Source organism: Petaurus breviceps, unplaced genomic scaffold, assembly GCF_028583685.1.
Source record: "Petaurus breviceps papuanus isolate PSGF00001 unplaced genomic scaffold, PetGlider_PUasm1.0 126, whole genome shotgun sequence".
NCBI classification, from domain to species: domain Eukaryota; kingdom Metazoa; phylum Chordata; class Mammalia; order Diprotodontia; family Petauridae; genus Petaurus; species Petaurus breviceps.
Genome location: NW_027185655.1, coordinates 35,173,081 through 35,198,245, shown reverse-complemented (window position 1 = coordinate 35,198,245; position 25,165 = coordinate 35,173,081). Strand labels below are relative to the sequence as shown.

The following is a 25,165-nucleotide window of genomic DNA, read 5'->3' as shown; positions in this document are numbered from 1 at the left end:
AGAGAGAGAGAGAGAGAGAGAGAGAGAGAGAGAGAGAGAGAGAGAGACAGATCTTAGCAAAAAAGATTCTTAATTAAGCAAAGTCATATGGTATGGAAGGAGTGGGTTAGTGGAGAGCCTTTATTTAGGTTAGTGGAGAGCCTTTCCATCTTCTCCTTATGCTAAGTTAAAGCACAAAATTTTTAGTGCCAGAACACGCAGAAGTACCAAACTTACTGTTTACAGACGTTGACAAAGGCAGAGATCCACAAGATCCCAAGTGGAGATTTTCTTGCAATCAGTGCACCAGGGTTTGACAGGAAGTTCAGAGAAGAATTAAGTAGGTTTGGAGAATTATGGCTCTGAAAAGAAGAAAAATACTACTTATTAGTTATAGACTTTCTTTCCTCTTGGACCCTTCCCCTTTCCATCAAAAAGGTAGGCAACTCCAGTGCTGCCCCAGTGAATGGGCCAGGGGGGAAATAAGAGAATTTTAATGAGTGCCATATCTCTAGACCAAGGGAATACAATTGTTCATAAAGCCATATTCTCAGGTCTACAAAACGTTACATTGATAAGGGGATCAAAATTAAGTTTGATGAGTGCTTAAGTATATGCCTTCTTGTCACAAAATTAATGGTAGATAAGTTTTCAAATGCACATAAATGAAGAATTTTGCATATGGGATCAGGTGAGTATACAGAGTAAGAACAGACCTACAGTTAATAGAATCATAAGAACAAAGTAGCATGGTATTTTAAAATAAAGCAACCATTCAAGAATAAAGCAATGATATTTCCAAAATGAATTGCTAAGTCATTTTCTCTCATATAACATTTGTTATCTACATACAAAATTTAATTGACATATAGTAATGATTCTAGGTGTTCTGAGCCTGGAGTCAGGAAGACCCATCTTCCTGAATTCAAATCTGGTTTCAGACACTTACTAACTGTGTGACCCTGGGCAAGTCACTTAACCCTGTTTGCCTAAGTTTCCTTATGTATAAAATGAACCACTCCAATATCTCTGCCAAGAAAACCCCAAATGGGGTCACAAAGAGTCAGATATAGCTGAAAAATGAATGAATCACAAATATATATATATATATATATATATACACACACACACACACATATATATAACTATACACACACAAATATACCAAGTTTCTAAAGAGATGTATATATGTGCACACACAAACATATACACACATATATAAATACAAATATATACATGTCCATATATAGCAATTGTTTAGCTCATGATGCTAATGGGACCAGTTATAATTTTCATTCTGTTCCATAAGTTATTCACTATATTCATTATTATCCTTGGCAATTATCATGAAAATGTACATATATCTTTGCTTACAAGGCAAAATGGATGAGAAAGTGCAGCTAGCTGAATATAAATCTATCACTGGAGAAGCTATTCAGAGGGCATATGCATATTTTGATAGATAATAAAAAGAATCAAGGAATTAGATCAGAAAACATATTTTTGTGGGTTTCCTTTTTTCCCCCCAAAGGTACAGTTGGTTATCTTAAAGTTAAGTAACTTGTTGAACATGCTGCTTTGATTGTCAGGAGATGGTTAAATAGATGTTCTGTAGAAATAGTAGGTAACTTGATTCTTGGGATAGATAGTAACTTTCCCCCAAAGCATCTGTTTTTAAGCTTGATAGACTTGAGATCTCATCTGGCAAAAAGGAACTACAAACATCTCAAGGGACTGAAGAAATTGGAGGTATGTCCCTATCAGACGGATGAATTCAGAAGCTACCCAAGGGTCTCATGCATGGAGAGGTGCCAAGGTACAAAATAGATTGTGGTTAGGGACACATTTACCTGGAAGGTAGACAAAAGATAATTTCTTAAGAGATTAGTTATTAGAAAGCAAACTTTTACTTGAGAGATGCTATGTTCTATTTTTTTTAACATTACACAAGTCATTCATAATGTGACCTCAACCTACCTTTCGAGCATCATAATACATTTCCCCATTGCTCCCCTTTCCTCACTCTCTTATATAGCCAAATACCTTCTTGTTGTTTCTCGCGTGTAACATGGAATCTTCTATCTCTGTGTTTCCTTTGTACTAATTCCCTCCCATGGCTGAAATGCACTCCTTCCTTACCTTTGCCTGTGGAGTGGAATAAATCCAGTGAATAGCGCTGGACTAAGAAGTAGTTAGACCTAAGGCTAATCCTGCCTTTGGTCCTTACAAGCTGTGGAGCCCTAGATGGGTCACTTATTTCTCTAGGTCTCAGTTTCCTCATCTGTGAAGTGAGCAGGTTGGACCTGCTGACCTCTAAGGTCCTTCTCAGCTCTGAAGCTAGGATGCTATGATCTTCCTGATTTCAAGTCTCAGCTCAAGCAGCACTCTACAGATGTCTTTGATGAACTTTTCTTCTTTACTCCAGGTGCCACTCTCTTCCTTTTCCCAAACTATCTTTTATTAATTCTGTTGTTCAGTCGTGTCTGACTCTTTGAGACCCCATTTGGGGTTTCTTGGCAAAGATACTGGAGTGGTTTGCCATTTAAATCTTTCTCCAGCTCATTTTACAGATGAGGAAACTGAAGCAAAATGGGACTTGCCCAGGGTCACCCAGCTAGGAAATATCTGAGGCTGGATTTGAATTCAGGTCTTTTAAATTCCAGGACCAGTGCCTGGAATCATTGAGCCAGCTAGTTGGCTCCTGTTAATTCTGTCTAATTAAAAAAGTATGTACTGCCTCTTAACAGAATGTAAGACATTAGTGGAGAGGGATGGTTTCATTATTAAATTTGTAACCTGGAACACAGCAAACACTTAATAAAAGCTTGCTGATTAGTTTCACTGTACAAGTGGAACATAATAATTTTGATAGACATTTACTAAAGAAAGAATCTAGCAGGTACTGGGGATGTTGAGAAGCCATTCCAAACACAGAGTACAGTATATGCAGGGGAACAAAGAATGGGAGCCCTACATCTGTACAAGGTTGGCTGGAACAAAACGCCCACTGGAGAGAAGTACTATACAGCTGGCAAAGTAGAGGGGCAAGGGGGGGGGTGGTATTTCAATGCCTTACAGAGGATCTTTAAACCTCCTTGGCAGGTAATGAATTGGTGGTTATTGAAGAATTCTGAACATAGTGGTGACATGAGTACCTGTCTAAGGAAAGAGATTCTGGTAGTAATATAAAGGAGGGAAAAGAGAGTGAAGGTGGTCTTAAGAGGCTATTTCAAATGTATTTTCTCTTTCTACATACCCTTGTTGAAAGAGTTAAAAAAAAATCCTTGAGAAACAAATCCTTGTATTGGCCACATCATATGTACCCACTCACCCACTATATATATATATGTATGTATGTATGTATGTATACACACATAATCCAGAACACATATATACATATAGTACAGACAACACATGTTACACATATGTATTTGTGCGCGTGTGTACACATATGTATACATATGCACATGTGTGTGGCATACATATATAGATACACACATATATACATTCACACACATATACACACACCCTAAGTCATCACCTTTCTGTTAGGAGGTAGGTAACATTTCATCAAGGATCTCCTGGAATTTTGTTTGATCATTTCATTTATTAGAATTCTTATGTGTTTCAAAGTTGTTTATTTTAATAGTATTATGGCAAATGTATAAACTCTTCTTGTAATTTTTTTTCACTTCACTCTGCATCAGTTGATACAAATCTTCAGGTTTCTCTGAAACCATCCCCTTCATTATTTCTTAAGGTACAACAATATTCTGTAATATTCATGTACCATAATTTATTGTCATTCCCCAATTGATGGGCATCCCCCCAGTTTCTAATTCCTCATCACTACAAAAAGAGCTGCTTTAAATATTTTTGCGTGTATTGGTCATTTTCCTCTTTCTTTGATCAACCTCAGCAGTGATATTCCATAAACAATTTAATAGCCTTTTAGACATAGGTTCAAAGAAATTACCATCATGCATGGACTAATTCATACTACCACCATATTAGTGTACCTGGTTTCCCCTATCTCCTCTAGCATCTGACATTTTTCCTTTGTTGTCAGCTTATTGACTCTGATGGATTTGAGGTGATATTTCAGGGTTGTTTTAACTTGTATTTTTCTAATTATTAATTATTTAGAACATTTTCTCATATGGCTATTGATAGCTTGGATTTCTTCCTCTGAAAACTGCCTGCTCATATTCTTTGAACATTTATCAATTGGAGAATGGCTCTTATTCTTGTATATTTGTCTCAGTTCTCTCATATATTTTAGAAATGAAACCTTTATCAGAGAAACTTGCTGTATTTTTTCTCAGCTTCTTGCTTTTCCTCAAATTTTAGCTTTATTGGTTTTATGTGTGCAAAACCTTTTTAAATTTCACACAATCAAGTTTATCTTTTTTATCTTCTGTGAACCTATTTCTTAGTCACTAACTCTTGCATTAAAATAAAAAATATGTAGTCATAGAATTAGAGTTGGGAAGGATCTTAAAGAACTTCTGGCTTCCAATCTTATCCAAATAATGAGTCCTGCATACAACGACACGAACAAGTAGTCCTCTGGCTTCCACTAAATGATCTTTGAGGGCAGGGAACTTCCTATTTTCCAAAGAAATACATTCCATTTTTTGTACTGTTCTAATTTTTAGGATGTTTGATAGATAGCACTGAAGTGGAAAAGTAGATAGAATATAGGACCTGGAGTCAGGAAGACTCTCCTTCCTGAATTCAAATCTGGCTTCAGACACATGCTAGCTGTATGACCCTGGGCAAGTCACTTACCTCTGTTTGCCTCAGTTTCCTCATTTGTAAAATGAGGTGGAGAAGGGAATGACAAACAATATCTTTGCCAAGAAAACCTCAAAAGGGGTCATGAAGAGTCAGACATGACTGAAATAACTGAACAACTGAGTGTGCGTCTGTGTGTGCAGACATTCTTTTTTACACCAAACAGATCAGAGAATTTAGAGCCAGAAGGAGGTTTGGAGAGCATATTGTCCAGAGATTTAGAGCTTGGGGGTTTAAAGACACCTGAGAGGTTTGGGAATTTGTAAGGGGAAAAAATTATATCTTGATTTCAATATAATTGGTTTCCTTTTTAATCCTATGTATTTTATTTTATGCATTTATAAATAATCTTCTGAGAAGTCCATGGGCTTCATCAGATCAGCAAAGGGGTCATGGACACAAAAACAGTTAAGACTGGTCTAGACTAACCCTTTTCATTTTACAGATGTGGAAAACTGAGACCCACAGAGTTTTAATGATTTGTCCAAAGTCACACAAATAGATAAGAGTACAAAGTCAAGGCTGGAGCTTAAGCCCTCACTCACAACTCCAAATGCAGAGCTGTTTCTACTCCCAAGCCTTTGACTTGCCCCTCAATGCTTGTAATCTTTGATTAGACTTTTTTTCTTCATTTGCTATGAACTACTAAAATTTTTCATACTTCCTCATGCATATAATGGAAATATTACAATTACTATTCCCCTTCTTATCAAACAGAATGCTGTGAATGCTAATTAAATAGGATTATTAAGCTTTCTGGTTCTCTTTAGGAATTTTTTTTCCTCTTCAATGGTGAAGAGGAAGAAGCAGGAGCTGTACATACTGAAAAGCATGCTGGTCATGCCAACTCTTCTAGCCAGTCACAGAAGGAAGCGAGATAAATGGACATAGACCTCAAATCATCAATGTTTCCTTAAGGCAACCTGCTGGTCTACACTAGTCCTTCCAGGTACCAAAAAGGTCAGCATTTGGTATCATTAAAACAAATGCACACTTTCTCTACCATTATTAACTTTTTCTGTTCAAACAAGAAATATGGGATCCTACTTTTAAAAACAGAAAGGAAAAGGGGCAATGTTGGGGCAGACAGTCTAAAGGCAGGAAAAGGTCTAGAAGCATCTCCCAGCATTCCCTTTGGGAACAGAGTGTAATATTTGTTCAACTTCAAGGTGTTAGAGTTTGTGAATTATGAATTTATTGTGAATTGTGTAATTATTAGAGTTTGTGCATGATGACTGGGTACAACAAAGAGTAAAAGCATTATTAGGTTTTCCTTCCATACATTTTAAAGTAGTTCTTGGTGGGCAGGGTTAAATGGGATTGGAGAGGAAGCTGAGGAAAGAGGTATCATTACCACTTTGAGTTACTGGCTGGAATGAGTTGCCAAGGAAAAAAATGAATGAGATCCCTTCTCAGAGACTCTCACCAGATTCAACCACATGAAAGGGGGGACTTGGAAACATATTCTGTTGGAGCCTATGTTCGTGGCTATGGGCTAATTAAGTCTGGGACTCTCTTTGGATTCAGCAACCTTGCTTCCTCTATTAATTTAGCCAAGTCCTTCTACTTATTTGGTCTTCAGTTCCCTCACTTACAAAAAGAGGGAGTTAGATGAGGTTTTTCTCTGGGCTTCTTTTTCATTCCAAATATTATGACTGCATGAAAGCAGAGCATCTGGACTTGAACTAGAATTTAGCAGGCGCCTATGAAAAATGACCAAAAGTGAGTTTTTAGTTATAAAATTAATACTTGTTTTAAGTATTATCACCACCAAGGAGATTCAGAAGGGAAAAAAGATCAGATAATTTAGACATCAGTTTCTAGAGTGTACCTACAAATTTCCCCAATTAATGCCAGGTAAGATGGATTCAGTAAAAATAAATAGTCCTCAAACTCCCCCACTCCATATCTAACAAAGTGAAAAGTCTGTGAATGATCAACTTAATACGCTTTTAGTTTTAAAACACATTCTTTTTTCTTTCGTTCTGGATTTGAGATCAGATGGAATAGAGAACAGTATATTTGGCATGCTATTATTTTTAAAGGTTTTCATCACATTCCACTCTTTGAGCAAGTGAACTTTCAAGAATATGTTTCGATTAAAAAAAATTTTAAATGCTAAAAATAAATGTTTTGCATGACTTCACATGTATATTTGTTAACATATTGCTTGCCTTCTCAATGGGTGGTGAAAGGAGTGGGAGGGAGGCAAAGATTTGGAACTCAAATTTGTTTTTAAATGTATGATAAGAATGTGTCTCAAAACAAGGAATTCTCAGAAAGTGGCAATGCCCCACCTAGGCTCCCTATTGCTGCTCATCAGTCAATCAGTCAACAAACATTTATGAGGCTCTTAATTCATATCAGACATTGTGCCAAGTGCTGGGGATACAGAGAAAGATGAAAACATGTTTTCTACCCTCAATGAGCTTGCATGCTATGGGAGAGAAAACATGCAAACAATTATATACATACACATTATACACCATGTAAATGCAGCTAATCTCAGAGGGAAAGCATTAGGAACTGCAGGGAGTGGATAGTTGAAGCAGGGGAGAGACGAGGAGAGGCTTCTTACATAAGGTGGGATTTAAGCTGTGTCTTAAATGGAGCAAGAAGAGCCAGGACACAGTCAGTGGTGAAGAGGGAAAGCATTCCAGGCATGAGGGCAAGCCAATGAAAAAGTTATGAGATGGATTGACTCGTGCAAGGAAGCCCCTGTGACTAGCTTATAGAAAAGGATCTGTTAAAATTGATTGGAAAGGTAGGAAAGGGCCAGGTTATGCAGGGCTTTAAAGCGACATAGAGGATTTTGTATTTGATCCTTGAGACAACAGGGAGCTACCAGAGTTAACCGAGTAGTGGGGCGACACAGTTGTCTTGGCACTTTGGCAGCTGAGTGGAGGATGGGCTGGTGTGGGGAGAGACTTTGAAGAACAGGCATCAATCAGAAGGCTTTTGCAGAGGTTCAGGAATCACATAATGAATGTATGCTCCAGGGTGGTTGCAATGTCAGAGAAGGGAAGGGGACCAGGAGAGTCCTGTATAAGAGATGCAATAGATTGGCCCTGGGGGTGAGTGCGAGTGAGGGGTCCAAAAAAGACAGTGAAGTTTAAGCTGGGGTTGCTGGGAGGAAGGGGGTACTCTGGCCAGTAAAAGGGAAACTGGGAAGGGGCTAAGAGGAAAGATGATGAATTCTGCTGCTTTGTATCTGAGCTCTCTATGGGACGTCCTATTGGAGACGTCCGACGGGTGATGCAAGTGACTGGAGGTCAGGATAGAGGTAAAGGCTGCACAAATAGATGTGAGAATCATTTGCGTAGAGATGTTTGCCTTAATTTCCTGCTGTCACCACGTGAATATAAAAATATGAGAGGCCACTGAGCCTATGCCTTCCTCACACCATGAGGAAAATTAGTGCAATGCCTGAAAAGTAGTAGGCTAATTAAGTGATTTCTGACAAGTCAGTTCAATTGCACCCCCCCCCCTTTTACTATAATATAAGGGAATTTGAAAGCATGGATTCTTCAGAACATCAGTGGGCTTCTGATTTGATAAAACTGGGTAGGCATTCTTTCTACACCCTCTGTTGTCCAATTGTTTCAGTTACGTCCAACTCTTCATGACCCCATTTGGGGTTTTCTTGGAAAAGATACTGGAGTGGTTTGCCATTACAGATGAGGAAACTGAGGCAAACAGGGTTAAATGACCTGCCTAGGATTACACAGCTAGTAAGTGTCTTAGGCCAGATTTGAAATTAGGAAGATAGGTTTTCGTGACTCCAGGCTGAGCCCTCTATTTAGCTGACCAGGCAAATCATAGGTCTCACATTATTATTCAGGTCCTGTATAGATTTGAAGCATCAGAGCATGCCTTCCAAGGAATCTCTATTATTTTCCTTTTCAGGCTCCAGACCCCCTGTCTAGGCACCAAGTTTCTACCTGGGTCCTTGATTGTTCCAGCTCCCATTCTAAGGCCTGTGCTGCAATCTTTCTCTTTCAAGCCCCTCCTGGTCCCTGAAGAAGCTAGGTCTTTTCTTGAGGAAGAAAACCATAGAGCAAAAGAGGCCGAAGGGGGTCAACGTGGAGAACTCCAGTGAGTTCATATCTTAAGAAGACCAATACAAAACATGAACTGAGAGGAACACAACCAAGTACAAATAAATGCATGAGTGAGACAGATTACCAGCAACATTAGGAAAAAACCAGAGCTAAGGAACTAAGACTTGGAAAAAAAAATTCTAAGGAGAATTGAAAGAATTTCTTTTGGCATATTTGAAGTCAAAAGAATTAAATATAGCTAGCATTTACATAATTGCAAAGTGCTTTACATACATTATCTCATTTGATTTTTAAAGAAGGTGATATATTGTCCAATAATTTTTATCCCCAGCTAGGAGATAGGCAGCTAGATGGCTCAGTGGACAGAGGGCTAGACCTGGAGTCAGGAAGACTTGAGTTCAAATCCAGCTGCAGACACTAACTAGCTGAGTGACCCTGGTCAAGTCACTTAACGTCTGCTTGCCTTAATCCACTGGAAACAAAATGGTAAACCACTCCAGTGTCTTTGCCAAGAAAATCCAGTATGGTCCAGGGGCCCATGAAGAGTTGAACACAACTGAACAACTACCACCACCATTTTTAAATGAGCTAACAGAGGTTCTCTCCAGAAAGGCACAATTAATAGGTAATGAGACTCACAGCCAGTTTTCCCTCCAAGCTCAATGGCCTTTCCACAAGACCACACTCCTCTGCTCTCACAGAACAGATACAGAATAAAGTGAGCAGAACCAGGGGAACAGCAATTTATAAACAAGACATAAAAGACTTAACTCTGATCAATGCAATGACCAACCATGAAACTCATCTAAGAAAAATGTGATGGACTCAGGATACAAAATGACACCCAAAATTCTGCACATGGCCAATGTGGGATTTTGTTTTGATTATACATATTCATTTTTATATTATTCATATAAATTCATATATATATATTTTTTCATTCATATATATATACATATTTTTCTTTTAATCTTTTCCCCCCAGTATAAGTTAATAAACATTTATTAATCACCTACTATGTACCAGAAACCATGCTAAACACTGGGGATACAAAGAGCACCAGCCCTGGAGTCAGGAGGACCTGAGTTCAAATTTGACCTCAGACACTTACTAGCTGTGTGACCTTGGGTAAGTCACTTAACCCCAATTGCCTTGCCTTCCCCCCTACAAAAAAAAAGGCAAAAGATAGTCCCTTGCCCTGATGGGGTGAGGGGCTCTAGGGGAGAGAGGCAGGAAGGAAAACAAATGTTTGGAAATTTAAAACAAATTTTTAATCTAATTCCTTAAAACAAAACTGAACCAAAAAAAGAATGTTCAAAGCAATATACACTAATAAATAGTAATTTGTTGTGTTTCAAGAAGATATAAACATAAATACATTAATTACACAAGTCTTCCTAAATCCTTCATATTTTCACTTGATTTCTCTCATTAATCAACCAGTTGCTACTTCATTTCTAACTCCCTCCTTGAACACTGAGCCTTCGAGCCTCACCACCAATCTCATCAAGAATTACCAGCAGATTCCTCTTTTCTCAATTCTCTTCAAGGAGGAAAAAGAGAGACAGATATAATTGTCAGTATACAAATTAAGGATCACACAGGTAAAGCAATTTGCCCAAAGCCCTCCAGTGAGCAACAGAACCGAGATTGGAAACTAGGGTCTGCAGACAACGCTGCCTCTCTCAGATACAAACTACATCAAAGATAGCAGACTTGGGAGGCTTAGCTTCATGACATTTTTATTGTTCAGTCATTTTTCAGTCACGTCCAACTTGTTTCAGTCGTGTCTGACTCTTTGTGACCTCAGCTGTAGTTTTCTTGGCAAAGATACTAGAGTGGTTTGCCATTTCCTTCTCCAGATCATTTTATAGACAAGGAAACTGAGGCAAACAGCGTTAAGTGACTTGCCCAGAGTCACACAGCTGGTAAGAATCTGAGGTCATATTTGAATTCAGAAGATGAGTCTTTCTGACTACAGGCCCTATTTCCATTCTATGCACTGCACAACCTCAAGACAACTTTAGCCCTGGACAATAGGACAGGTAGCAAGAGTCCAGGCTATATCCCCATTTGCATTCAGAACAGTGCCCTAGGGTGAGAAAGTGATTGACAAGGATGAACTGAGTGAGGGCAGGGAGAGGTGAAAAGCTTGGGCAGTATGACAGGGTCTGCCCTGGTTCTTTAACCCTGGTGTCATTATAGTGGTAAGTGTGGCTGTTCACCACAAAGCAATCCAGGGTCATGGCCCACACTGCCCCAGGGCGCGCACACACACACACACACACAATATGTACCACATCTAGCCAGGGGCAGGACTTGGATAAATTCTTGTAGCTGAGTTGACTCCCTATTTCCTGTCCCTCCAGAAGGTTGCCCAGTGGTGGGCAATGGGCATTTACACATTATCAGACGATGCAGTAGATAGAAATGGAATCAGGAAGATCTGAGCTCAAATCCAGCTTCAGACGCTACTAGCTGTGAGACCCTGGGAAAGTCACTTAACCTCTGGCCTCCTTAATTTCCTCATCTCTAAAGTGGTAATGATAATAGTGCCTCCCTCCAAGGGTGGTTGTAAGCATCAAATGAGATATTTTTAAAGCACTTTGCAAACTTTAAAAAGCTATATAAATGCTAAGTAGTATTACTAATTACTAAGGTTTTTTTTTAATCCTTGGGTCTTACTATATACAGAATATCACTTTACTTTATTGTTTGCTTGTTTTTTTTTAAAATTTGCTCACCAGATATTTCCCAAAAGCCTCAGATGGATCATCTAGTTGTCTTATGTTGAGGTGTGACGACCAGATGTGAGACAGAGTGGACATGAAAGCATAAGGGTTCATGGTATGAGAAAGTACCTTTGAATACCACTGGTACATATGAAGTCATTTTTGTTAACACAATGGGCAGAAGGAAGTGTATGCCTGAAAGGTTTTTGAGGATTAGATTTGTTCTGTCTCATATACAGACACAGATATATTTGTAAAAACATTTTCAATCATATTACTATCCAAGTCAAAACTGTCTCTCATGAGACTATTCCAAAAGACTTCAAGAAAGCCTATAATTAAGAGGATGTCGAGCAATAAACATTTATTAAACACCTACTATGGGTCAGGTTCTGGAAATATAAAAAGAAGCAGTCGATAGTCCCTGCTCTCAAGTAATCCAAAGTCTAACGGAGGGGATAACATGAAAGCAACTCTGTACAAACAAGTAATAGACAGGACAAACTGGAAATAATCAATAGAGGAGAAGGCACTAGAATTGGTGGTGATTGGGAAAGGCTTCTGGTAGAAGGTGGGATTGTAAGTGAGCTATGAAGGAAGTCAGAAAAGCCAGGAGGTAAAGACTGGGGATGGGGGAAAGGCAGTGAAAAGACCCAAAGTCAGGAATCGAGTGTCTTGTTCATGGGATAACAAGGAGGCCAGTGTATTGCAGAAAATGGGGGCTGGGGAGTGTAAAGATAGAAGAAGACTAGAAAGACTGGGAAGTTGGAGGTTTTGATGGTTTTGAACGTCAAGTAAGATTTTATATTTGATTCTGCAGGTGATAGGGAGCCACTGAAGTTTACTGAATAGGGCCATAGGCATGGTCAGAGATCACTTTGGTAGCCAAGTGGAGACTGAATTGGAGTGGGAAGAAACTTGAGGTAGGGAGAACCATGGGGCAGCAGACTATTGTGATAGTCCAGGTGTGAGGGCCTGCTCAAGGGCTGTGGCAACAGCAGCAGAAAGAAGAGGAGAGATATTATAAAAGGAAACTCGACAGGTCTTGCCCACAGATTAGATATAGGGAGTGGGGGAGTGAGGAGTCAAGGAAGAAGCCTAGATTGTAAGTAAGCCTGGGGGACTGGGCCGATGATGGTGCCAATATAACAGGGAAATCAGAGAGAAGGCTTTGGGGGACAGGCAATGAGGACAGTTTTGGCTACGCTGAGTTTAAGATTTCAGTGTGATATCCAATGATTTTTAGAGCCAGAAAAATTGAATTAAAATATCTGCCTGGGTCACCTTTGTGGCAAGTCTTTTTATGTCTCTGGGTCTCTGTCTATTTATCTGTAAAACGAGAAGTATGGACCATGATTTCAGAAGAGAAATGATGAAGCATACTTACTACCCATCTCCTAAGAGAGAGGAGATAGATTGAAAATGCAGAATGGAACATGCACTTTCCCCCCAAAATGCTTGAATTTATTATTTTGACTGTCATAGTTGTGACAAGGGTTTGGTTTTCCTTTATTACACCCCCCCCCCAAAGGTGTATGAAGATAAAGTAGATGGCTGTTGAAAGAAAAAGAAAATAAAATGAGAGAGTTGGAGGAGATAGGCCTCCAGGGTCCCTCTAGCTCTTAATCTGTAATTTTATGTAATTCAGTCATTAGTGGTTCCTTTAGAGATTACCCAGACTACTATTTATCTCTGAAAGCCTTTAAGGTGGGAAAGGCTGCTAAAGAGCTCTTACCAACAATTTCTTAAATGTGGCAGGGTCCATTCTTTAAAATAAAAAAATGAGAGAGAGGGAAGAAACAAGAAGCTCCCAAAGCAATGTGCCATTTAAGACTGAAAGTCAACACCCACACATTATGGCTTTCACAGCAGACAACTTACAAAACATATAATTAGTCATCTAAATTTGCTTTGTAATTGACATGCACTTGAACCTTCTAAATGTAGAGATTATGACAAGGTGCCTGTAATGTGGGTAAAACAACATTAGTTGAAAATCTGTGGGCAAGAGTGCATTGCATTTTGTGGGATGGGGAGCCCAGATGTATAACCCTGTCATTGCATAATAGCATATTAATCATAACCAACATGAAGGAGATGCCTTGTATACCAAGATTTCTAGGTACATTCCCTCCACTTCTGAAATTAAAAACTCCATTCAGTGAGCCACATCTGAACTCAGATGGAACCTCACCACAAAATCCTCAACTTGTCATTTGCAAAATCCTACCCTGGTTAATGCCAGACTAAGCTTCCCTCCCAGCAAGACTTTTCCCAGGACCCTCAGTAAAATGGAGGACCCTCATCAGCAAGCCCCCCCACAGCTGTTTGTGTTGGGGGTAACTTTCTGCTGGCACCACCAAGGGGGTTCCCCTAAAAAATCCATCATTTAAATTACACACTAGCTTCAAGTATACACTTCATTTTGACGTACAAATCACACAGCATCGAAACTAAAGGTAATCAGTTTTATTACTCAACTGATTTGGCAGAAGCAGACAGGATCCAATTGTTCCTTTTAGGCACACATTGTTTTTATGGTACTAATAGAAAACTCAGTCACCTCCTCTAGGCCAGAGTCTTGGGCCACAGATTTTGGCTGCTCATTCACCTCCCTGATTCCCCAAAGCTGACTTCTTTCTCTTTAGCACAGTACTTGATACATAACAATCGATGAATAAATGCATTATCTAGCTCAGCTTCCTATCTCAAGGGAGAAGCTGTGTCCTTTCCTGTCTAGGCTCCAGGTCTATCGCATACCTGGGGAAACTGCTGCCCTCACAAGCACCTGACCCTCCATTTCAGCCAATGTCTTCCAAGCTCTGGCTCCTAGGAATTCCCTGGGCAGCCTCTCTTGACTGTGAGCACCCTGTCTCCCTGCACTAAATGCACCATTGATGGGCACATCTAGGAGTTTCATCTAATTCTTTTCTTACCTCTTGTCCTTGATTTTAATTATTCTAACAGGCTAATTCCTCCAAGTTCACCACTCATATTTGTGGGTTATCCAAAAAATGAAGAGAAGGTGGTAAAAACCAATGGGCAGAAAAGACAGGGGTTCCTTTTCTGGAATGTTTTAAAAGCTATCTTGTTTCTTCAAAATCTTACCTTTGCTGGTCTCTATCCCCACATTGCAGAGAATTCCCATTTGGAGCCCTGGCTAAAAATCTACCATGCACACCAGTGGCATAGCAAACAAACCCTCATTTGACTATCAGTATTATGGTACAGTAGAGGGAACACTGACTCCAGAGTCAGAAGACCTGAGTTCCAGTCTCCCCTCTGACGCTCACTACTGTATGACCTTGGCAGAGTGATTCAGCCTGTTTGGGCGTTGCCCTCCTCCTCAGTAAAATGAGGGACAGAGACTAGATGACTTGGAGACCCTTTGCACACCTGTGAATCCTAGAATGTACTGGCCTGCAGCTGGGGGAAGTGGGGAGAGATCATCTCCCCACCTACCATAACTTTGGGATAAAGAGGTATTTCTAACAAAACCTCTCCACAACTAAAACTCTGCTAAACTAAGGAAGCCTGGATGAAGTGAAAAACATCTCTCCCAACAGGCCCCAGACTGATTTAGCTATGGAAATAATGGCTCCGTTCCAAAAAATACATATTTTCCTGTCATGTGGTAAGGTTCATTACTAAATTTGGGGCTGTGCGTTTGTTTTTTTGGAATGGAAATGAACTCAGAAATTTCAGTAGCTTGCACTAGGCTGTATCTATAATTCATTCAGATGTGTATACAGAATCTGAGTTTCTGCTTTGTTACTGGCCAAATTTATTCTAAGGCCCTGACTTAAAAGGTTGTAGAATAAAGAGTTCTTTCATGTGCAGAAAAATTCTCCCAACCAAACCCACCCTTAGGACATTAGCCTGCCTAGGTGTGCTGTTCATGAGGGGTCAGTCTCTGTTCCCCTCTGGGCATCATCAACTCAGTCATACCTTCTGCTCCAAAGAGGTGTTGAATACAAGGTGTCAAGCATTTAGAAAAGCAAGGGGTGATTACTGTAAACCAACATGGGTTCCTTAAGCCTCAAGTCATGCAAACTAACCTCATTTTCTTTTTTGAGAGGACTCAATGACATCCTGCTTTCTAAGGACATTCTACTCTCCCAACTGGCTTATTTCAGTACCTACTCTCCCAGGCATCACCAGGCATTCTAACTTCTGTCCTGCCACAGGATTTCAATGGCTCTGGAAGAGAGTGAGGCTGACAACTTGCTGCATCTCTGCCTCCCTTAAATCCAATCTACAAGCAAGTCAAGACAGCATCCTGTGATGTCATTGATCCTCTTCAAGCAAGACAAACAACAATGACCACAACTCTCCCACATGTTTCTGTGGCTTTTGACACTGGTGATCACTCCCTCTCCTGAATATTTTCTTCCCTTGACTTCAGAGATACCATTCTTTTCTGTTGTTCCTTCTACCTCTTTAATTGTTCTTTCTGCCTTCTCTTCTGAGGGATCGGTGTGGCACGTTGTGATTAGGAGTCAAAGGACCTGTGTTTGGAGGCCACCTCTGGTACTAGAAGCATAGATCTGGCAGCTGGAGGGGGCTTCAAAGCCACCGGGGCCAATCCCATAACTTTACAGATGGAGAAACTGAGAGGAAGTTAAGTGATTAGTCCTATGTCACAAAGGTAGTATGAGAGATGGGATTTGAATCCAGGACCTTTGACTTCCAAGCTACTGTTGCGTTTTCATTGTATATTGTGGTGGGAAGGTCTCAAAGAATTCAGAGGCAGATCACTTCTAATCCAAATACAGGCATTTATTGGGAATAACATCTCCTACAGGCTGAGTTCCAAGAGGAACCAGCAACTTAGTAATTAAACAAGACAGGCAATTTTATGGTGTAAAGATGCTGTGTGGTTTGCTTCTCAAAATGAATTGTATACTTGAACATAATCAGTGTGTGATTTAGGTTATGGATTTTTTTAGGGGAATGAACCCCCTTGGTGGTGCCAGCAGAAAGTTACCCCCAGACAAATAGCTGGCAGGAGAAGAGCTTGCTGATGAGGGTCCTCCATTTTACTGGATGGTTGGCTTTCTGGCAAGGGAGAGAATGTCTTTTAAGAGAGAGGGGTCCTGGGAAAAGTCATGCTGGGAGGAAAGCTTAGTCTGGCATTAACCAGGGTAGGATTTTGCAAATGACAAGTTGAGGATTTTGTGGTGAGGTCCCATCTGAGTTCAGATGTGGCTCACTGAATGGAGCTTTTAATTTCAGAAGTGGAGAGAATGTACCTAGAAATCTTGGTATGCAAGACATCTCCTTCATGTGTTGTGATTAATATGCTCGTATGCAATGACAGGGTTATACATCTGGACTCCCCACCCCACAAAATGCAGTGCACTCTTGCCCATAGATTTTCAACTGAAATTATGAATATTAAAAAGGCAGGAGGGATTTGTTAAAGGATTAGGTAATAGGGGAGGGGTCCCAACCTCAATGAAACTGTGCAATTACCCACAATGCATACAGAAAATCCCATGGCAGGGGGAGGTTGTGATGACATTGTAATAAGTCTCTCCACGTCATAAGTTCACCTAAAGGACAGCTTTTGCTATTACTCTGCAGGTGCCTACTTAGGGAAAGTCCCTTCTATTGTTTTGGGGTATACATCCTGCTTGAGCATCCTGGAGATGGTGCTTTTTAATTGGCTGGTTATTGTCTGAGATTAGATGGATGTGGTTGTGGTTGAGGGTATGGACACACCTGTTGTTTCTGTGAGAAATATGAGGAATGGGTACAGGGAAGTGCTTAGCTAGAGGCAGTGACTGGGATCCCATCATGTGGACACCCTATGGTTGTGTGAGAAATATGAGTTCGTGGAATAAGAGGAGAGGAGAAAGAAAAAGGAGGGGAAGGAACAAGTATTTATTAAGCACCTACTTTGAGCCAGAGCAGCTAATCAGTACCAGTGTATGGAGTACAAGGTCTGGAGTCAAGAAGATGAGACTTCCTAAGATCAAATCTAGCCTCAGACACTTAGTAGCTGTGTGACCCTGGGCAAGTCACTTAACCTTGTTTTCCTCAGTTTCTCCATCTGTAAAATGAGCTGGAGAAGCAAATGGCAAACCTCCAGTATCTTCACCAAGAAAATCCCAAATGGGGTCATAGAGAGTTGGACACGACTGAAACAACTCAACAACATGTTCCAGGCATTGTGCTAAGTGCCAGTGCCTTAAAATATTGTCTCATTTGATCCTCACAGCCTTAGGAGGCAGAAACTATTATTTTCACTTTACAGTTGAGAAAAGTGTTTAAGTAACTTGCCCAAGGTCCCAGAGCTAGCAGTGTCTGAGGCTGGATTTGGAGGAATACAGGTTTTGGAGACAATTCTGGACCAGGCTGGTCATGTAGCACAGTTAAAGAATAAGAAAAGGGCAGCCCCAGTGCTGCCCTACTATCCCCCACATATGAACAGAAACAGAGGAAGGAAGATATTCTCTCTGGGGGAAGTTCATGGGAACGCAAGGATGAGAGAGGGACAAGGTGATAAGAAATGGAAAGAGGGCTTGTGGCAAAAGGAATACCACTGATGTGGATGATGTCAGACCTGCTAAAGTGAGCTCTTCAGTGCTGGAGGCAGGGGACTAAAAGTATTTACCACTCTCCAATCTCATTTAGGGGAAATAAGCCTATTGTCTACAGTTCTAAAATAATCATTCTCAGAAAGCTTATCAGCATGGATATTTGTTTATAACTGCTTCATGTATATACACACACATACACACACATATATATATATATACTGGATATACATGTGTATATGTATATATACACAAGTGCATATACACACATACTGTGTGTGTGTATATATATAGAGAGAGGGGGGGAAGGGAGGGAGAGAGGGAGAGAGGGAGAGGAGAAAGAGAAAGAGAGAGGGAAGAGGGGGAGGGGAGGAGAAGAGAGGGAAGGGAAGGGGGAAGAAGGAGGGGGAGAGAGGGAAAAAGAGAGGGGAAAAGAAGAGGGAGGAGGAGGGAGGGAAAGAGAATAAGAATCACAAGCCAAAAAGCACAAATCCAAATCTTGGATTTGGAGTCAGGAAGACCTGAATTCAAATCAGGTCACTCTCTGCTTCAGTTTCCTCATCTATAGATCAGGAATAATCATGTCACTTACCTTACAGGGTTACTATGCTGATCAAATAAGTTAAGTTATGGAAAGTACTTTGCAAACCATCAAGCACCATATAAATGTTAACTCTTATCATATAAGACTATTGTGCAAAGGAGGTTTCAGTGCTCTCCAAACTTTTCTGATCCTGTTCCCTGTTGGTAAAAAAATTTTGAATACGTACCCCCAATATGTGCATATTTACTTATCTGTAAACTGTATATACATAAATATATCACTATATTAACAATTATGTACATCCTAAAACTTACATTAAAATGGACATTTTAAAAAGAGGAAATAAATATGAAATTATATTTGATTCTAGGAAGTCACTAGAATTTAATTCAAAGGAAAATGATGATGCCATCAGATCTGAGCATCAGGAAGATAATTTTGGCAGCTGAGTGGAAGATGGATCAGAGAAGAGAGAGGTTTGTGATGGGTAGAACAACTGAGGTCAATGCAAATCCTCCCTGTAAGAGATGATGGGGACAGACATGTATTAGGGGCTGTGTGAGTGGAGACAGGAGCATATATGCAAGAGATGCCTGGCCACTGACTGGTTATGTGAACCCAGGGAGAATTAGGAGTGAGAGATAAGGCTGAGGTTGTAAACATGGGTACCTTTGAAAGAAGTAAGAAGTTCAGAAGGACCATAGGATTAATAAGATCACTGCTACAAATTGCATCTGATTTTATATCTGCTTATGCTGGGCATTTTGTTCTGTCTCACCCAAAACGAAAAGGGTAAGTTGAGGCTTACTCACTATTCAATGCTCAGGAAGCAGGAAGTGATTTCCAAAGGGTGTCTATCAGTCATCTGGGAGAACAGGAGTGAGTATGCAGCAGAAAAGAGGGGGCTTTCCCAAAAGCACCCATGCAGCTGCTGATTTAGAGACCCCAGCAGTAATTAGGTTATGACAGAAACACCTTGTACAGCGAGAAGGTTAGGATCCCGAACAGCAGAGGAAGGGATTTGAGTGTTAGGGGATGATCATAGATAAGCCACCCAGGACTGGCTGTTACCTGTAGGATGTGATGGTACCCATTTCCCCACCTTCCCATTAGTAAAAGATACACATCTATCTGACAGGCCATTCTCCAATTGGTGTCAGAGCCCACTCTCCTACTTAGAACACTGCAGTACTAGTTTAGTTAAAGCAAAGCCTAAGGATATCCGATATAGAAAATAATGTGTGTGTTTTTAAAGGAAATCATTGCACTATGCCCCTATGCTAGCGGAGGAAAAGGAGGAGAAGAAAGAAGTTAAATGCACACATAATATCCAGTTGGGTCTTTTCTTTCAGGCTTCTTCCCCCCGCCCCCCCAATCTGTTATTGTGGTTGGCGGTCTTTCATTCTAAAAGAGGACCATGACATCAAGGAGGTGATGCCATGACATGCAAGTGAAGGACTGACCCATCAAGCTATGCAAGGGAGCTTTATAGAGGTGACATAATTCCTCCCTTTGCTTGCCTTCCTTTTGGCAAAAGTCCATGAAAAGCAATAAAATTATCAAGAGGGGGAAAAAAAAGCAGAAAGGAAATGGAAGGCTTGGATTACCCCATCTGAATAATCAACCTTTTACGAAATCAAGATTTGTCTATTTAGAGGATAGTAAAGAAGCTGGGACCAGAAGGTGAAGGGGAAAATCACTGGAGAATTCAATATAATTGGAAATTCTGGAATGTCTCCTACCATCCATGGATCCCTAGCATTTAGCACAGTGCTGGCACACAGTCGGTTCTTAATGAATGCTTGCACAAATGAGAGTAGAGTATAAGCATAATCTGTAATAAGAACAGAATGTTAAACCCTTAATGAAAGTGCTCCATTAAAAAACAAAGTTATCTGTACATTTATTTGTTCAACTACTGGTACAGAAATCTCACTAGCATTGTACCAGCACTGAAATCCTATATCTGTATGTCGTCCCCTCTCATCCAATTTCAAAATGGTACAGTTTTCCTGTCTTTTCTTACACCTTTCTGACAATATAAAACCCTACAGGAATTATTCTTTATAAATATCTCTTTGCCTATTCAGTAATTCTTGTAGAATGAGAATGTCAAGGATAAAGATCTTAGTCCCTTCTCTACCACAACTTTGCTGTCTTAAAATCTACTGGTGTCACATTTCTTTGCCCTACTTTTCTCTACTTAACTCCCATAAGATGATTCTTGTAGACCAAGCCCTTTGAATACAGGAGTTATAGTTTTTGCACAGTCTTCACACAGAATTTGGGACACTGGAAAATTTATTTTAAAAATCATTAGATGTTTCCTCATCATTACACTGCTATTATGGTTACTGTTTCTCCTTGGCCCCAAGAGGACCATGATATCAGGGGGGTGATGCCATGACATGCAAGTGGATTGGATTTAAGTGAGGAAGAACTGTGCAAAATCACCAGCTTCACTTTCTCCTCTGGAGACATCTGGGTCCAGCAGCTCTGCAGATATGTATCAGAACAACTGGAGGTGGCCTCACATGCAGTGAGAGACCTTGGCCTTTTTAAGCTAAAGTCGGGTCTCAGTTTGACTGAGGCAAGGCCCATTCAGTGATTAAGGCTAAATAAGAAATGAGCCTAAAAAGGGCCTCTTTATCTAGTTAAAAAAAAATAATCTGGGAGGTAAAGACCCTCAGGGTTTCTGGTCAAACAGGAATAATTGTTATTTACATTTGGTCTGAGCCAATCAGGGTCCAAACAATGACCAACTAGGACTTGGCTTGGGACCTATTGTTGGCCAATCAAAGAGACCTAGAGTTGGCCAAAACCCTTATCAAGTCTATATTATTAGAATTTTCTGCTAACTATTCTCTGTCCCTAATCTCTATTCCCCCCTTTTCCAATCCATCCTATAGACCACTACCGGAACTTGCCTTCCTAAAATACTACCTTGATTAGGTGTACCTGTCACCACCCCATATACATAAATACATACTGTGTACATCTCTCTCTCTCTCCTCTCTCTCTCTCTCCTCTCTCTCTCTCTCTCTCTCTCTCTCTCTCTCTCTCTCTCTCTCTCTCTCTCTCTCTCTCTCTCTCTCTCTCTCTCTCTCTCTCTCTCTCTCTCTCTCTCTCTCTCTCTCTCTCTTTGTCTCTGTCTCTGTCTCTGTCTGTCTCTCTCTCTGTGTCTCTCTCTCTCTCTCTCTCTCTCAGTGGCTCCCCAGAACGTACAGAATAGAAATTTATCAGACTAGCACTCATGGGCCTTCACAATCTGATCCTATGTATCCATATGAAAAAGATAGATTCTTAGAGTCCTAAAGTTTTGAGAGAGATTTTAGGTTATCAAATCCAACCCCTACTTGAAACACAATTCCCCTCTACAACCTCCCTGACCACTATTCATTCAGTCTCTACTAGAAGAATTCTAGGAATTGGGAACACAGTACCTAAGAATATTCATTTGTCTTTTGAGTACTAATTGTTAAGGAAATTCTTCTGCACATTGAACAGAAATTTGCGTCCCTAGAAATCCCTAACTCCCATTTTGGTTTGTCCTCCATAGCCTTCTTCCATATGGGAACCCTTCAGATACTTAAAAATTGTTATGTTCCTTCAAATTGAGTCTAACTATTCCAACTTTTCTCATTTTGACACAATTCTGACTTCTCCTACTCTAGGACAAGGACCATATACACAAATTTGGCACATTTTTTTCAACTATTCAAACTTCCCTCATTTTGACACAATTCTCACTCCTCTGACTCTAGGACAAGGACCAAGGTCATATATCCTGTCAATGTGTCTCTTAAGACTGAACACAATACCCCAGATATGATATGACAAAGTACAGAGAAGGGAAATTGGCACCTCTCTCATTACAAACACTGAATTTTCTAGTAATACTTCCTAAGAACACATCCACCTGCACCACTGTCCTCCTAATCATTCAAGATAGCAACCATGGTCTCATCATCCACAAATCTTCAATCACCCCAAGTTAGTTGCCAAATGCTGGGATTTCTGTCTCCACAAAACCTCTTGCATTGACCCCTTCTCTTATAATACTCACCACCCTAGTGCAAAGACGCTCAATACTTCCTACTCGAACTACTGAAATAGCTTCCCAATTGGTGTCCCTCCCTTAAGTCTCTCCCCTGTCCAAGTCATTCTTCCACACAGCTGCCAATGTAATTTTCTGAAAGTATACATATAGTCATGTCACTCTCTTATTCAAACTCCTGTGGCTCTTTATTATCTTTTGGGTCAAATATAAACACCATTTAAAACATTTCATAATTTTACTCCAATCTACTTTTCCTGCCTTATTGACTATTACTTGATCTCCCTCCTATATTCTTCAGTCTAGCCAAACTGCCCTTCTCACTATTCTTCATACACATCATTCCATTTTCCATGGAGAGATTTCATTTCATGGATTATCTCCATGGAGAGATCCAAAAGCATCTCCACATTTTTGTACTGACTCATCCCCATACCTAGAATGCATTTCTTCTTGACCTGCCCCTGAAAATCCCTAATTTCACTCAACTCAATTGTGACATTCAATGTATAGCCTTTCCTGATCCCTTAGATATCAAGTGCCCACCCCAAACACCCCCGTTACTTTGTGTTTCTTTTGTATGTGCCTACCTACATACTGTCCCATAGAATACAAGCTCCTGGAGGGCAAGAAATGTGTCCTTTTTGGTCTGTGTATCCTCAGCACACATCAGACTGTCCAGCACATAATCTGTTGTTTCGGTCATGTCTGTCTGCCTCTTCATAACTCCATTTGGGATTTTCTTGGCAAAGACACTGGAATAGCTTCCCATTTCCTTCTCCAGATCATTTCACAGATGAGGAAACTGAGGCAAACAGGGTTAAGTGACTTGCCCAGCATCACACAGCTAGTATCTGTGGCCAAATTTGAACTCAGAAGGTAAGTCTTCATCACTTCAGGTCCGACACTCTATTTACTGTCAAACCTAGCTGCTTCCAGCACATAGTAGGCAAATAATAAATACCTATGCTTTAAGGATATTAAAATATATACTAAATATATACTACTATACTATATATTATATTATAAAATATATACTAAATACTAAAATTTCTATATCTTTTCCATAGGAACTACAACCTTATATCCAGGTCTCCAGAGAACATAATGTGTATAACTGAGTGTTTTTATCCAAGTGCGGAGTGCCACACTTATTTGGCATTTAGTATATGCTATATATTGTTATTTATCTATATCTCTATATGCCCTAACAAAACTAATTAATAAACTCCTTGTATACAAATAATATTATTCATCTTAGCATCTCCCTCAGTGCCCAACATCTGTAAGCACTTAAGTGTCTGTTAATAAAGATACAATGACATAGTTTCAATTTTTCAGAATATATTAATATTTCAGAATAAATTTCAGAATATATTTCAGAATATTCAACTTTGATAGACTGGACTCTTCTCAGCAATCCAGAGTCATAAGTCAACCCCAAAAGACTCATGATGGAGAGAGATGTTTACATCCAGAGAAAGAACTGAGTTTGAATCCAGACTGAAGCAAACTACCTGCTCTTTCTCTTTTTTCTTGTTTGGTTTTATTTCCTCTTTACCATTGTTCATTCCATCTGATACAATCCTTCTTTATAACCTGACTAATGCCTAATGTGAAAGTATTTGCAGATACTATACTTGATTGTATGCCACCATGGGGGGGGAAAAATTTGAAACTTAAGGAATCGTAGAAGTGAATCTTATAAACTAAAAGTAAGCAAATTAATAAAGACCAAAAAGTTTTTCAAAGGAAGAATATATTTGTGCTTACAAAATTAAGTTAGAGCCAACCTAAGTGTAAGTCATGGTCAATCTTCAGGCTTAGCAATAGGTAAAGAAGATGGACATACGCCAAAACCCTATCACTTGTTTCCTGCAATTTGCATCTAAATATACAAATATATAGCAGAAATATACATCAAAAAGGCAAAAAAGGGCAATTTTAAAAAACATAGCCACAATAATTGTTATTTATCCAGGCAAAAGCTTGACAAGGATGTGTGTGTGTGTGTGTGTGTGTGTGTGTGTGTACAGTAAGCATGAGTAAAATAAATGGTCCATGGGGCCCTGGACCTGGCTAAATTGTTCCCCAGGCTAAAGTCTGAGGACCAGAGAGTTTGAAAAAGGTGCTTAATGAAGCCAAGGTTGAAGGTTTAATTCCCATATGGTCCAGTTAGTTTTTCTCTGTTTCACAGTCACGTGACTATACACTCAACCCTGGTACTTGGCTACAGCTGGTCAAGGGGTGGGAGGAATAGGCAAATACAGTCAAAGATGGGAGTCCATGTTGAGGGTTCTGTGCATGGCTCAATAGAAGGAATGGTAAGTCAGAAGACTCAGAGTTCTATCATGGTCCTGCTAGACCACAGGTCAAATCATTTCTCTTCTTTGAAATTTGAGTTCCCACTCTATAAACTGGGCAGGTTAAACTAGAGGGCCTTTAATATTCCC

The 25,165-nt window shown here is 40.0% G+C and overlaps 2 protein-coding genes across 9 annotated transcripts in view; one reads left to right on the top strand and one right to left on the bottom strand.

The window, feature by feature from the left end:
* Positions 1 to 25,165, top strand: part of PAPSS1 (3'-phosphoadenosine 5'-phosphosulfate synthase 1) — a 524,017-nt gene that overhangs the window by 234,229 nt on the left and 264,623 nt on the right. The window lies entirely within an intron of this gene.
* The window catches only part of SGMS2 (sphingomyelin synthase 2), a 230,334-nt gene that overhangs the window by 67,169 nt on the left and 138,000 nt on the right, over positions 1 to 25,165 (bottom strand). For 7 of the 8 annotated variants that reach the window (XM_069094978.1, XM_069094952.1, XM_069094986.1 and 4 more), the window contains one exon: positions 217 to 341. The gene's annotated coding sequence lies outside the window, so the exon portion shown is untranslated. Of the gene's footprint in view, positions 1 to 216; positions 342 to 6,371; positions 6,480 to 25,165 lie in introns of all 8 variants that reach the window. The other variant, XM_069094969.1, reaches the window with a different exon arrangement.